We start from the raw sequence: 17,285 nt of genomic DNA, 5'->3' as shown, positions 1-17,285 counted from the left end.
AAACCAAACGTTTCAAATTTTTTGCGATTTAACCCATACGTTTACAAACACCTACGAAAAAACTACAAACGTTTCACCTTTTTAGCGATTGGACCCAGATGTTTACAAACGTTACGAAACAAATCCAAACGTTTCACCTTTTAGCGATTTAAGCCAAACGTTACGAAACAAAACCAAATGTTTCACCTTTTTAGCGATTTAAGCCAAACGTTTACAAACGTTACGAATAAAAACCAAACGTTTAAAACATTACGAAACAGATGTTACGATACAAATCCAAACCTTAACGTTGCGAAACAAAACCAAACGTTTTACCTTTTTAGCTATTTAAGCCAAACGTTTACAAACGTTACGAAACAAAACCAAAGTTTACAAACGTTACGAAACAAATCCAAACGTTTACAAACTTTACGAAACAATTCCAAGCGTTTCACCTATTTAGCAATTTAAGCCAAACGTTAACCAACGTTATGAAAAGAATTCAAACGTTTCGCCTTTTTAGCTATATAAGCCAAACGTTTACAAAGGTTATGAAACAAATTCAAATATTTTACCTTTTTAGCAATTTAAGCCAAACGTTTACAAATGTTACGAAACAAATCCAAGCGTTTCACCTTTTTAGCAATTCAAGCCAAACGTTTACAAACGTTATGAAATAAATCCAAGCGTTTCACCTTTTTAGAAATTTAAGCCAAACGTTTACAAACGTTAGATAATAAATCGAAGCGTTTCACCTTTTTAACAATCTAAGCCAAACGTTTACAAACGTCACGAAACAAATCCAAACGTTTCACCTTTTTAGCGATTTAAGCCGAACGTTTATAAACGTTAAGAAACAAATCCAACTGTTTCACCTTTTTAGTGATATAAGCGAAACATTTACAAACGCTACGAAACAAATCCAAACGTTTCGCCTTTTTAGCGATTTTAGCCAAACGTTTACAAATGTTATGAAACAAATCCAAACGTTTCACCATCTTAGCAATTTAAGCCAAACGTTTACAAACGTTTCCAAACAAATCCAAACGTTTCAACTTTTTAGCTATTTAAGCCAAACGTTTATAAACATTATGAAACAAATCCAAACGTTTCACCTTTTTGGCGATTTAAGCCAAACGTCTACAAACGTTTCCAAACAAAACCAAACGTTTAAAACGTTCGGAAACAAATCCAAAGCGTTTCACTTTTTTAGCAATCTAAGCAAAACGTTTAAAACGTTACGAAACAAATCCAAACGTTCACATTCTCATATATTTAAGGCAAACGTTTACAAACGTTACGAAACAAAACCAAGCGTTTCACTTATTTAGCAATTTATGCCAAATGTTTACAAATGTTATGCAATAATTCCAAGCGTTTCAACTTTTTAGCAATATTAGCCTAACGTTTACTTATGTTATGAAACAAATACAAGCGTTTCACCTTTTTAGAAATTTAAGCTAAATGTTTACAAACATTACGAAACTGTCACGACCCATTTTCATGAATCGTGACCGGCGCTAGGGTATGGATATGGTTGTACCAAAACCCGTAGCTAGCCTTGCCGATAACCAACTTATAATATTTAAAACAATAAACCTGCAGAAATTCACATGCTCGGGGGCAACCGAGACTTCAGCCTAGTCTAGCAGTACAATATAACAACATATATTTGAAGTACGCTTATTTCAAAATAATATCTAACAGCATGGCAATATATATAATTCCATAAACACTGTAATCATGCCAAAGCTGATAAAATAATAGTTGGACCAATCCAACAAACAATAGTCTAAAATATAAATGAAAGACTAAGACATGAATAACTGATACTACTACTGCGGTCTAAGAGTTTAAAACAGTTCGACTCTTTTATTCTGAAAATAAAATAAAAACCTCCGAGAATGAAGAAACGGAGATCGACCAAAGCTCAAATCATAAACCTGGAAAATTTGGGAAAACAACGGGGTCAGATTTACTGAGTAGAGTTTATATAACCATTTACATTTATTAAGTTAAAAACCTTTAAAACGTTTAATAAAACATTTTCATTATGGATTATCAATGAAACCCTAAACCACAATTCTAAATCCACTGTCGTGTCGGTGAGACGTATCTCAATAACCGATCCCCGACTATCACTTAATAAATAGTGAGCCCATGAGACGTATCTTCCACCGGTGCCCTCACTAAGGTGAGACGTATCTCAAACCTACCTCAATACCATGATCATTACCGGTGCGCATGCAGTACCGATGATGCCCATCGAGTAGCACGTTCCAAATCAAATCCACAATGCCGAAAACAATTCAAAAGCTGCTTATACATATAGATTTACAAAATATAACATTTTCTTAATAAAGAGGTAAATAGAGATATAAACTCACTGCTTGCTAAATCCACGTGATCCTGACAAGCACCTAACTCTGGTTCGCCTCTAACGTACGAACATTCGACGGGTCTAAATAAAATATTAAAATCATAATTAAAATCAGACCCTCACTCTAAAGAGTACTAGACACCACATAAGACTAGCACAATACAATACCAAGCTACATTTAATAAACACTTATATTAAGTGCATTCCAAATATAAAAACATATTTAAAAAGATTCGTAAAATAATTTAAATAAACCCAAGTTAAAATCCGTATCAGTGAGTTAGCCGAGTTATTTAAAACTATCAAGCGTATTCCCACTTGTTGGGCGAACACAGTCTAACCCAAACCAAAATTTTATTAAATTTATAAACCCGAGTTTATAAATTCAAATACTTAATAAAATATATATCCATTTAAAAAAAATGGAATTCAATATCTTCAAATCCAAGTAACCCAAGTTACAGCCCAAAACTTAATCATTTTAAGTTTATAAAAATTCAGGGAGTAAACTGTACTTTAGCCAATTTGATTTTTCGAAATCAAAATTAATTATTCGTTTTCCAATTTACTAAATTATAGGATAAATAAAATCCAAAAAAGTTATCATATAGGTAAAACTTAACTTGAATAAGCTTTTAGAAACTTTAGGGGTTAAATTGTAAATTAGCCAAATTGACATTTCAATTTAAATTTAAATATAATTACCCGAGTAATTATATTAATCTAAATTATAAAATATTTATCGTTTACACTTAAATAGTTTTTAAACCAAATTCAAAAGTTATAATTTAAACCATAACATTAGATAAAACAACTTGAGGGATTATTAGGTTAAAGTAAAACAAAGATGACAACCATTATAGCCCTTTAACCATCTCTAACAATTTAAACAACAAGTCATGTTTTTGCCATGAAACACCAACCTGCCTAACAATTTCAAGTTACAGTAGCTAATAAATTAATCATATCATTCATAAACTAACAATAACACCTCAAGCCATAACCTAACTATATTAACAAATCAAACCATACAACCTTAATTATAGAGGAAACAATCAAGCAACCAAGAAATACTGTCACGACAGCCAAACTCAAGACCAGCGGCAGTCGTGTTCGTGACGGCACAAAGCAAAAGAACAATTACACTAATCAACCCTCAAGGACAATAACATGGCAGCATGAATTAAAGAGAATGGCAGCAACAGTTCGAAGGAATGGAAGCATAGAACAAGAAAATCGACAAACCGTGGCGGCACTAAAAAGGATAAGATTTACGTACCAAAAACGAAACCAATGCATAGGGATTTATGAAGTCGATGAATGAGGGTACGAGAAGCGAATAACTTCAGTAACACGCTAGTAACACGAGACAATCCAAGTTATATACGGCGAGACGGTATCGAATATGAACAATGAAAAGAGTAACGCGTGAATACTTATCGGATTGGAATGATGAATGGTTGATGAGGTTTTAGTATTGATAAGGAAGAGTGTTGCGGCTGAGATTTGTTATATGATGAGGAAATTATTAGGTTAAAAGGAGAAGCGTGATGGCAGCAACATCTTATACGGGTGAGGAAGGATGGCTGCATTTCAGCGTTTTAAAACACAAGAAACAATGAACTAAACCTAAGGTCTCGTACGAGACTCTTCATTTTAACAAAGGGGTCTCGTACGAGACCGTATGTTTTGTTTAAGGGTCTCGTTTGAGACCCTTAAGCAAAACAGTCCACTTCCCTTTTGTTTTTTTTTTTAAATTTTTCTTTTCTTTTTAAAAACAAATTTTAGACAACCTATTTAACACTTTAACCAATCCGACTTTACTCGGACCACAATCGAAACACCGAGATCGAAAATGATCCGGATTAGAACTAAGAACTCATCGGAAAATTAGAAATTTTTACGGGGTATTACATAAAAAATACAAAAGTTTCGACTTTTTAGCTATTTAAGCCGGACTTTTACAAACGTTACGAAAAAAATCCAAACGTTTCATCTTTTTTGCGATTTAAGCCATATGTTAACAAAGGTTAAAGAACGAATCCAAATGTTCCACCTTTTTAGCAATTGAAGCCAAATGTATAGAAACATTACGAAACAAATCCAAATGTTTCACCTTTTTAGCTATTTAAGCCAAACGTTTACAAACGTTTCAAAACAAATCCAAGCGTTTCATCTTTTTAGCAATTTAAGCCAAACATTTTCAAACGTTACGAAACAAATCCGAGCGTTTCAACTTTTTAGCAATATAAGCCAAACGTTTACTAATGTTACGAAACAAATCCAAGTGTTTCACCTTTTTAGCAATTTAAGCCAAATGTTTACAAACATTACGAAACAAATCCAAACGTTTCAACTTTTTAGCTATACAAACGTTACGAAAAAATACAAATGTTTCACCTTTTTAGCGATTTAAGCCATATGTTACAAAGGTTAAAGAACAAATCCAAATGTTTCACCTTTTTAGCAATTTAAGCCACACGTTTAGAAACGTTACGAAATAAATCCAAGTGTTTACCCTTTTTAGCAATTTAAGCCAAACGTTTACAAATGATACGAAACAAATCCAAACGTTTCCCCTTTTTAGTGATTGAAGCCAAACGTTTACAAATGTTTCGAAACAAACCCAAATGTTTCCAAACAAATTCATATGGTTAAAACGTTATGAATCAAATCCAAACGTTTTACCTTTCTACCGATTTAAGCCAAAAGTTTACAAACGTTACGAAACAATGCAAAACAGTTACAAACGTCACGAAACAAATCCAAGCGTTCACCTTTATAGCAATTTAAACCAAACGTTTAAAAACGTTACAAAACAAATCCAAGAATTTCACCTTTTTAGCAATTTAAGCCAAACGTTTACTAACATTACAGAACAAAACAAAACGTTTCAAATTTTTAGAGATTTAAGCCATATGTTTACAAAAGCTACGAAACAACACCAAACGTTTCACCTTATTAGCGATTGGACCCAGATGTTTACAAACGTCACGAAACAAATCCAAATGTTTCACCTTTTAGCGATTTAAGACAAACGTTTACAAACGTTACGAAACAAAACCAAATGTTTCACCTTTTTAGCGATTTAAGCCAGACGTTTCCAAACGTTATGAAATTAAACCAAACGTTTAAAACATTACGAAACAAACGTTACGATACAAATCCAAACATTTATAAACATTACGAGATAAAACTAATCATTTCACCTTTTAAGAATTTTAAGCCAAACGTTTACAAACGTTACGAAACGAATCCAAAATTTTCACCTTTTTAGCAATTTAAGCCAAATGTTCACAAACTTTACGAAACAAATCCACGCGTTTCCCCTTTTTAGCAAAATAAGCTAAACGTTTCCAAACGCTATAAAATAAATCAAAGCGTTTCCCCTCTTTAATGATTTAAGCCAAACGTTTACAAACGTATGAAACAAATCCAAACTTTCACCTTTTTAGCGATTGAAGCCAAACGTTTACAAAGGTTATGAAACAAATCCAATTTTTTCACCTTTTTTGTTATTTAAGCCAAACGTTTAAAAATGTTACGAATCCAATCCGGGAGTTTCCCCATTTTAGCAATTTAAGCCAAACATTTACAAATGTTACGAAAAAAATCCAATTGTTTCACCTTTTTAGTGATTTAAGCCAAACTTTTACAAACGTTACAAAACAAATCCAAACGTTTCACCTTTTTAGCGATTTTAGCCAAACGTTTTTAAACGTTACGAAACAAATCACCATTTTAGCGATTTAAGCCAAGCGTTTACAAATGTTACCAAACAAATCCAAACGTTTCACCTTTTTAGCGATTTAAGCCAAACGTTTAAAAACATTACGAAACAAATCCAAACGTTTCACCTTTTTAGCGATTTAAGCCAAACGTTTAAAAACATTACGAAACAAATCCAAACATTTCACCTTTTTAGCGATTTAAGCCAAACGTTTACAAACGTTACAAAACAAAACCAAACGTTTAAAACGTTACATAACAAATCCAAACGTTTCACATTCTCATCATTTAAGGCAAACGTTTACAAACATTTTGAAACAAAACCAAGCGTTTCACTTTTTTAGCAATTTAAGCCAAACGTTTGCAAATGTTATGAAACAAATCCAAGCGTTTCACTATTTAGCAATATAAGCCAAACGTTTACTTATGCTACGAAACAAATCCAAGCGTTTTACCTTTTTAGCAATTTAAGCTAAACGTTTACAAACATTACGAAACAAATCCAAACGTTTCAACTTTTTAGCTATTTAAGCCAGACGTTTACAAACATTACGAAAAAAATCCAAACGTTTCACCTTTTAATGATTTAAGCCATATGTTTACAAAGGTTAAAGAACAAATCCAAATGTTTCATCTTTTTAGCAATTTAAGCCACACGTTTAGAAATGTTACAAAATAAATCCAATTGTTTCACAATTTTAGCAATTTAAGCCAAACGTTGACAAACGTTACGAAATAAATTTAAACGTTTCCCCTTTTTAGTGATTGAAGCCAAACGTTTACAAATATTACGAAATAAATCCAAACGTTACCAAACAAATCCAAACGTTTAAAACGTTACGAATCAAATCCAAACGATTCACGTTTTTAGCGATTTAAGCCAAACGTTTACAAACATTACGAAATAATGCAAAACGGTTACAAACGTTACTAAACAAATCCAAGCGTTCACCTTTATAGCAATTTAAGCCAAACGTTTAGAAACGTTACGAAACAAATCCAAGTGTTTCACCTTTTTAGCAATTTAAGCCAAACGTTTACCAACATTACGGAACAAAACCAAACGTTTCAAATTTTTAGCGATTTAAGCCATACGTTTACAAACTCTACAAAACAACTCCAAACGTTTCACCTTTTAGCGATTAGACCCAGATGTTTACAAATGTTACGAAACAAATCCAAACGTTTCACCTTTTAGCGATTTAAGCCAAACGTTTACAAACGTTACAAAACAATACCAAATGTTTCACCATTTTAGTGATTTAAGCTAAATGTTTACAAACGCTACGAAACAAAACCAAACGTTTAAAACATTACGAAGCAAACGTTACGATACCAATCCAAACGTTTACAAACGTTACGAAACAAAACCAAACGTTTCACCTTTGTAGCGATTTAAGCCAAACGTTTACAAACGTTACGAAACAAAACCAAACGTTTCATCTTTTTAGCGATTTAAACCAAACGTTTGCAAACATTATGAAACAAAACCAAACTATTAAAACGTTACAAAACAAACATTACGAAAAAAAATCCAAACGTTTACAAATGGTACGAAATAAATCCAAGCATTTCACCTTTTTAGCAATTTAAGATAAAAGTTTACAAACACTACGAAACAAATCCAAGCGTTTCACCTTTATAGCAATTTTAGCCAAACGTTTACCAACGTTATGAAAAGAATTCAAACGTTTACAAACGTTTAGAAATGTTTAGAAATGTTACAAACAAACATTACGAAACAAATCCAAACGTTTACAAACTTTACGAAACAAATCCAAGCGTTTCACCTTTTTAACAATTTAAGCAAAACGTTAACCAACGTTTTGAAAAGAATTCAAACGTTTCGCCTTTTTAGCTATATAAGCCAAACGTTTACAAAGGTTATGAAACAAATTTAAATGTTTCACCTTTTTAGAAATTTAAGCCAAACGCTTACAAATGTTACGAAACAAATCCAAGTGTTTAAACCTTTTTAGCAATTCAAGCCAAACGTTTCTAACATTTCTAAACGTTTGTAAACATTACGAAACATTTAAATTCAAACGTTTCCTCATTTTGACGATTTAAGCCAAACGTTGAAAATGTTACGAAACAAATCCAAACATTTCACCTTTTTAGCGATTTAAGCCAAACGTTTAAAAACACTAAGAAACAAATCCAAACGTTTCACCTTTTTAGCGATTGAAGCCAAACTCTTACAAACGTTATGAAACAAATCCAAACGATTCACATTTTTAGCAATTTAAGCTAAAAATTTACAATCGTTACAGGAAAAAACCAATCGATTCACATTTTTAGCGATTTAAGCCAAATGTTTAAAACGTTAAAAAACAAATCCAAGAGTTTCACCTTTTTACCGATTTAAAACAAACGTTTACAAACGATACAAAACAAATCCAAACATTTCACCTTTTTAGCGATTTAAGCCAAACGTTTATTAACGCTACGATACAAATCAAAACGTTTCACCTTTTTAGCAATATAAGGCAAATGTTTAGAAACGTAACGAAACAAATCCAAGCGTTTCTCCTTTTTAGCAATTTAAGCCAAACAATCTTACGAAACAAATCAAAGCGTTTCACCTTTTTTAGCAATTTAAGCAAAACGTTTACAAAGATTATGAAACAATTCCAAACGTTTCACCTTTTTAGCGATTTAAGCCAAACATTTACAAATGATACGAAACAAATCCAAATGTTTCACCTTTTTAGCGATTTAAGCCAAATATTTACAAACGTTACGAAAGAAATCCAAACATTTCACCTTTCTAGCGATTTATGCCAAACATTTACAAACGTTCCAAAACAAATCCAAACGTTTCACCTTTTTAGCGATATAAGTTAAACGTTTACAAACATTTTGAAACAAAACCAAACATTTAAAGCGTTATGAAACAAATCCAAATGTTTCACATTTATAGCGATTTAAGCCAAACGTTTACAAACGTTACGAAACAAAACCAAGCGTTTCACCTGATTAGCGATTTATGCCAAACGTTTACAAACGTTACAAAACAAATCCAAGCTTTACACCTTTTTAGCAATTTAAGCCAAACCTTTACAAACGTTACGAAACAAATCCAAGCGTTTCACCTTTTTAGCAATTTAAACCAATTGTTTACAAACGTTACGAAACAAATCCAAATGTTTCCCCTTTTTAGCAATTTAAGCCAAGCGATTACAAACGTTACCAAACAAATCCAAGCGTTTCACCTTTTTAGCAATTTAAGGCAAACGTTTACAAAGGTTATGAAACAAATCAAAAAATTTCACCTTTTTTGCAATTTAAGCCAAACGTTTACAAACGTTACGAAACAAATTCAAGCGTTACACCTTTTTAGCAATTTAAGCCAAACGTTTACAAACGTTATGAAACAAATCTAAGAGTTTCACCATTTTAGCAATTGAAGCCAAACTTTTACAAACGTTACAAAACAAATCCAATCGTTTCACCTATTTAGCAATTTAAGCTAAACGTTTACAAACGTTACGAAACAAATCCAAACGTTTCACCTTTTTAGCGATTTTAGCCAAACGTTTACAAACGTTAGGAAACAAATCCACACGTTTCACCATTTTTGCAATTTAACCTAAACGTTTACAAACGTTACGAAGCAAATCTAAACGTTTCGCCTTTTTAGCGATATAAGCCAAACTTTTACAAACATTACGAAACAAATCCAAACGTTTCACCTTTTTAGCAATCTAAGCCAAACGTTTACAAACGTTACGAAAGAAAGCCAAACGTTTCAAAACAAATCCAAACGTTTCCCATTTTTATCGATTTAAGCCAAACATTTACAAACTTTACAAAACAAAACCAAATGTTTCACCTTTTTAGCAATTTAGACCAATCTTGAATACGAATTTAAGTAAATAAATAGAGTTTGATGCTAATCTTAACACCTAATGACTTATCACTTAACAATTTAAACCCTATAAGACTCTAACCAAACCCTAGGTCACCCCTAATCCCTATAAATACAGCCTTAAGCCAGCCTGGCTAAGGGTGGCACACAAACCCTAGGCAGACATACATAAAATTCGGCCACCATATTAGTATAGCAAACCTGAAATCACAACACACACATACACACAAACACACAAATCCAGTCCTGAAACACCCTAGTACGTGTTAATTATCCAAGAACGCAGCGCAAGCACCAGATTCGAAGCCGGATTCCACATCCACTTCGTTGACAAACGAGCCAATGACTCAGAACGGTACTTCTGAGGACCCTCTATCATAATTCCTTTGATTTTTCCATTGTACATATGATTGCCATAATTGTTGTAATTTATCTTAGGTTGCATGTTTAGATTATTTTGTTAATTTTACTATTAAAATTACCACAATAATTAATTTGATGCTTTCAATAACCGCCATAAAATTCGATGAAAAAGAATGTTAATCACTGTAGTTTGCTATTTTTAATGCTCAGAACCAGAAAACAATCGATCGAACACCTTAGAATGCATGTCTTTAGGTAGATTTTAGCTAATTTTGCCTTAAGTAAACCCTAAAAACGAGATATTGCCCATAAAAATAAATTTGTCTAGATGAGCTCTAAACACTTCGATTATGTGTTTTTGGATTCCTTGTTCGATTTAATGCTGTTTTAACTACTGTTGCATAAAAAATGGAGCTAAAACGAGTGAGAACGAAGCAAAACAAAACGACCCCTGAAACTGTCGACGAACCGCCGCCGCCGCCACTAAAGCCGACGGCGCCGCCGCGATAAAGTAGCTGCGCCGCCATAATAAACTACCGGCGCCGCCAGGTTAAATTGGCGCCGTTTTCATGGCTCCTTAGCTCCCTAGATTTGTTCACAGATCCTTCCAGACGTGATCCGAACTTGAAAACGTGTTTTCGGGCCCATCCGCACTCCAAATCAGGACCAGTTTGTACCCAGACGTAGATAATTTAGTGTAGAATCATACTCTATATTGTAATGGGCCAGACACGATGTAAAACGGACTCAGAAGTCCAAATATGTAACATACTGTATAAACCGGGCCCACGAGCCCGAGGCCCAACAAACCAACAACTTCCAGATCCAATTTCGGGCTAACCCGAACTCGGAATCGACTTCGGATCAAAGAAGTAAAACAGGATTGACGAGACGCACAACTCTCGTGATCTGACCGAAAGCATGTTCTGACCAGAACGATAGTTCAAACCAGCGCGAGTACCAGGCACTCAAAGTCAACGAGGTTTAAAAGTATCTCTAACCTTGTATGTATATCCAATAATGAACCAGTTAAAGGACTAATCACTTAAAATTGGCCCATTATTGCAAATCCAGCCCATCACTTGGACATCGTAGGACTAACATGAAAAAGTAGTAACAGTTGTATAGGTTTTTCAAGATTCGCCTAATAAAATCAATCAATCACACTTATACATACGATTTTAGGCTTTTTGCATGTAATCAATCCAGACCAGCCAGACTTATAACTATTTGCTAGAAACCTATAAGGTTAGATGTATGCTTAGAAGTACCTGCTACTTACCTCAAATGTCAGTCCAGATAGAGTCATATGCGCATCAAACGTGTTTACTGCTTTTATACTTGTTTATTTACATCTTTCATATCCTGTGAACTACATATATTGTTGAGATGAGATATAAAAGGAATATGTCCAGAAAATAAAACCGGTAACAGATAAGCAAAGCACATGAGACTCGGGGAGGTCCACGAACCCTTGTCTTTGGTCCGATGCACGATAGTCTTACCGTAGGCGAGTAAGCCTATCTAGTCGGTTAAAAGGCATTTCCTAGTTGAACTAGGTGGCGACTCCATTTTTCGAACCATTTCCAAATCGAGAAGTCAGCCATAAGCATTGGGCGAGCGTCCCCCGAACCCCGCTCCGCTCACAGTAGCGACTCCACTAGGGATTAAAATCAACTTTTTTAAAGCATAAAACACAAAAATGTTTTCATAAATTGTTTTTAAAAAGGGTTTCTATGGACCTAAACCGCACAGTTGTGTCCTTATCAATCACCGGCTTTATTTTCAAGACATATTCGCACCTGTTGCGTTGCATTAGAAATTTCTCTTCTCACCTACTCTCTAGGAGTCCCTATCCAGCCCGGATACTCATAGCCGCTCTCACGCTCTGGCTTTGCACTCCATTGCCCAGAACGTCTTATGCAGAGCAGTATCACTCACAGCCCAGTACCTCGGTCATTTGTACTTGTGATTGAGGAGACCTATCAAAGGTATATCTGTCTGTGGAAGCCGTAAACCGGTTACTACCAAAACCCAATGACTCAGCCCACATGCTTTCTAGCTTGGACACTACCCTCTAGGAAAATACCCGATATAATGATTGTACTTGAGGCATGACTGTCAATGTAATGATTCTAAATCTAATATTTCAAAAACTATTATTTCAATCTTAGTCTTAGGTACGGCCTAACAAATTTTCCAGTTTCAAAACCAGATTTCCAAAACTTCTAGTTAGGCAAGACCTAAAAGAAACAAATCTGATTAAGTGATACACCTTCGTTTAATCAAACCTCCAATAACTAGTATAGTGAAAACTCCTTTTGTTAGATACAGCCGCAGGGCTAAATCAAATTCCAGATTTCAGAACGGACTTCCACGTCCACCCTACATGTTTTCAAACTCCTTCAAGAAAGGGATTTAGAGTCATTACATCGACAAATGCTGTCTATCTGTTTTGGAATAGAGCTTTTTGCAGGAACGTCCACTCTTGCATTGCGATACGAGGGTCCATACCAAAATACCTAGGAATAAACCTCGCCTGGAACACGTGTGTGGGAGAAATAAGGTTGGAAGGAACAGCGTGTCTCTGTGATATCTAATTGTTCTATGTGCCAAACTTGCTATGTGCTATGTGTTCAAAACTATGCATCTGCATATCATGCATCTCACGCATCTCATGCATCCAGAATATAAAATCTCATATGCTAACCCCTTGTGGATGCAACCATACAGGAAATACATCTCTGACTGCTACTCACTGACATCTCCAAAAATGACGCACTACGATATCAAGAACCAGGCCGCCGCTCAAGCCGAGACAAGACAATCTGGTCCAGAGTGTGAGCCGATCACAGCGGAAAGGAATCAGAACGTCATCCCTCTAAGCGCTCGATTGGGTACCCAGACAACATCTGGGATGCCAAACATCAGCCAATTTCTAGTCGGAGCCAGGACATGGAAGCAACCAGAACATGAGTTTGCACTTCGAATGGGGCGAGAGACGAGGAATCAACCCTGCATTTCAGAATTACTCAAGAAGAGGGCTAAAAGGAAGAAGTGTGAAGAAGGGTCCGTAAGATCAAGTGGAGGGGAAGATGAAAGAGATCAAGCATTCCCCAAGACCTACAAGAAAGATTCCAAAGAGGAGGAGTACGTGCCTTCTTTCAAATTGAGAAAACCACTTGCCTCTGTTTTCAGAAGACAGATAAAACCACTGCCATCAGAAGAGCTGTGCAAAGAGACTTGATACTCAATAGAGCCGTATAGAGGCTTTGAGCATGCTGCACGCGCCACTGAAGGGAATTTCGTAAAAAGAGAGGAGTTAGAGAGTCTAAAAGCTAACATGGTTGCTGAATTGAGGACTGAGATGGAAGCCTTCAAGCGTGAGATAAGAAATGAAGTCGCAGCCATGTTTGAAAATGTGAAAAAACAACTTGTTGTGCCAAGACCGCCCATGGAAGAATGGTGCAACGCCCATGGAAGAATGGTGCAACGCCCAAAAGAGGATCAAAAAAGGGCTAAACACGCAAGGGGCTCTTAACATGAGGTTCTCCAAGTTTGAGGAACCCCATATCTGTCATATTCGAAGAATTGAGAACTCTCAACCTGATAAAGCCAATAACAGCAAGGACGGTACCTGATCCAAGTAGGCCAAGCTATATCGCTGATGCATACTGCCAGTTACACCAAATTAGAGGACATCATACAAATCATTGCATCACTCTCCAGCATAAGATTCAAGACCTGGTTGACAGTGGGATCATCTCAGAGCATTGAAGAGACAAGAAGCAATGGTGCCGCCCGTGCTTGGGGCATTCTTGGAGATCTGTTCTCCTCGACTATCTTTACCGTTTTCAAGTTTTATTTCAATTTTCCAGTACTTGAACAATTATGAACAATCTGCTTTATTCATTTTTCATTAAAAATCCAGAGTCAATGATGAAATATATTTTGCTCATTTATGTGATGTCTTTACCGTTTTCAAGTTTTATTTCATTTGAGCAAAGCGAGAGGAAGACTCTTCATTGAACAATCCAGTTCTCCATTAGAAAACTTGTAATACCCCAAAATAATTAAGTATCTAACTGGACCACGTGTCCAGTGTCGAGTCGCCGGAGTGGCGATATCGGAAAGATTTTCGAGAAATTTAGATAAATATTAAGTTTTAACAAGACGGATCCGAAAGGGTTATTGCGAAAGATTTAACATTATATTTCAGTTCTAAAGTTGGAACTGAAATTAGAAAAGAAAAATGTTAAGAAAGTTGCAAAATAAAGTACAGGGACTAAAATGGTAATTTAGCCATATAAATTCCGAAGTGAACATTATTTCGCCAAGGTCCGCGAAATGTTTTATAGTATATGTGGTAAAAGTTTCGGGTCAATCGGAGACCTTTTAAAATTTGGACGCGGATACGTTTTGGGCTAAATTGTAACTTTTGAAAAGTTCAAGGGCCAAAATGTAAATTAGTCAATTAAATATCCGGAATAGCAATTAAAAGATTATTGATGGAAAATAATAATTTTGGGTTAGTATTATTTATTTGAATATAAATTATACGTATGTATTTGAGTTAAAAGTATTATTTAACCATTTGGTTAAATTAGAAAGGTTAGAAGAGAAATGGTTTAAGTTAAAGAAATCAAGGAATAAAGTGGCAAATTTGCCAACCTATATATAAAAGAAAAGAAGGAATCAGATGATTCCAGAGAAGAAGAAAGGAGTAGGAGAGAAGGTTTAGGCGATCGATTCGTTCCGTCGCCGTTTCGCCGTTTCTCGTCCAAATCGAGCGTTCCTTATATCGATTCGTTTGGAATTCGATTCTCTATTGATTTTAAGCTTCAAATCGAGGTAAGCTTGACGTTTTTTTGCGAGAAATAGTAAATAAAAATTATTTCGTTTTAAAAAAATTAAACGGATCGTAATCGCGTTTCTATTGTCGTTTTTGATGAAATTTGAAGTGGTTATTGTTGGAAATCATATTAGAATCGATTTAGGACATTTAAGCACGTCGAAAATGGCCCAGGGAGCGAACCCCGGGGCTGCACGTCGGCAGCCAACAGGCTGCACGAACGTGCAGCATGTGCTACACAATCGTGCAGCACAGTAACTGCACGATGGTGCAGTGTACTGCGTACTGCACGAACGTGCAGTACCCTGCTGCACGAACATGCTGTCCTTTGCCAAAGGAGGATTTTCGATTCGGGCTTTCTAGGCCCTGACGCGACGCATAAACTTGATTTCAGACAATTTCAAGTCGTGTAATCAATCGTGATTCGATTGAATATCAAAACGAAAACTAGGACGTTTAAAAGAGAAGTGTGACTAAGAGAGTAATAAAGTTAAGAGTCGTATTTGAAATACGATTGATTTAACCTAAGTTTATAACTTAGGATTTTGATACTAAGTTCACGTTTAAGAATTAAACGTACAGGTAACTCAGATAAGTAACTAACTTATCGACGAGCCAGTAGACCGATGAGCTAGAATAGCTAGAGGATCAAATGACGCATGGAGCTCGCATTCATGGGATCTTATTATTATTATTATTATTATTATTATTATTATTATTATTATTATTTGGAAAGCGGCTATTGTGACTGGAAGATTTACTTTTGCGTATTATTATAAAAGTTATTTTCATACTTTATTAGCATTATTATCAATATATCGCATGGAAATAATGTGCTTGTGTAAGATGTTATTTTTGGTGAGTTAATTATATAAATGTTGTCGTATTCGTTGTTTTGAAGATGAGTATCTAGTGTGCGGTCCGAAGAGACCAACTACCTACTGGGTGTCAATAGGCAGCATGATCATTAGTGAGTCAGTCTAGAGTGCCTGACTTTGAGATTAGAATTTAATATATTTTTACGCATGATATGATATGAATTCGATACGAGTGAGCACTCGGCTACGTTGTAGTCTGGAGTCCCCGTATCTAGTGGGTTGGACCCACCAGTGAGTTGGACTCACACTTTGATTTCGATACAAGTGAGCACTCGGCTACGGTGTAGCCTGGAGTCCCCGTATCTAGTAAATGGGTCTCACACTTTGAAATTTATATTGTTTGCTTGTATCATAAATTTATATACGTATTAAGCGTATGACGCTATATTTTGATAATACTATAAGTAACTTGCAAACTCACTCAGTATTTTCCCAAATATTGACCCCTCACTCTGATGTTTGCAGGTAGACGAAGTCGGATCAGACAAACCATCTCCATTGTGCCAGAAGTCGTTGGACTTGCACAAGTATAAATTCCTAAAGCTGCAGTAGTCAGTAGGCGTCAATAGAAGGTTTCGTGAATTGGTTTTAAATATCAGATTTTCATTGTAAACTCTGATGTGATATTTTAATATTTATAAATGTAATATCAAAAAGAGTTTTCCTGAAAATGTTTTAATATATAGTATATTATACTTTTATTTGCGAAAAATCATTAGTAGTTTTAGGCTTGCTACGGGTTTCGGAGCTACCACTCCCATTCCCTAGCTCCAGTCTCGGCTAAATAATTTGGGTTGTGATAAAACTGAATGCTTTTATGAAGGGGCAATACTGAGTCTACAATAGATAAGATCGGAAAATGAAAAATGGGGCCAATTTTCGCAAATTAAGGCCTAGAATACCGAGTCCATAATGGACAAGAACATAAAAATGAAAAATAGGGCCACTTTTCGGAAATTTGGACACCCCGAAAAGGCTCATAAATCTCCATAATCAGAGTGTACCAGAAACTTAATGGGCAACAAACTCCTTCATTAACAGACAGCAGGGTGCAGAAGACTTCCTCATCAGGACAATCATGAGACATAAGACTTGCTCAGCCACACAGCGGGGGGCATAAGATTTCTTCAGCCAGACAGTAGGGGGCGGAAGACTTCCTCAGCCGAACAGCAGGGGGCAGAAGACTTCCTTGGCCAGCCAATAGGGGGCAGAAAACTTTCTTAGCTAGACAGT

This window comes from Mercurialis annua, linkage group LG2, assembly GCF_937616625.2.
Source record: "Mercurialis annua linkage group LG2, ddMerAnnu1.2, whole genome shotgun sequence".
Taxonomy (NCBI): Eukaryota; Viridiplantae; Streptophyta; class Magnoliopsida; order Malpighiales; family Euphorbiaceae; genus Mercurialis; species Mercurialis annua.
The sequence above is the reverse complement of the archived record's forward strand: the minus strand, read 5'-3'. Positions refer to the sequence as shown.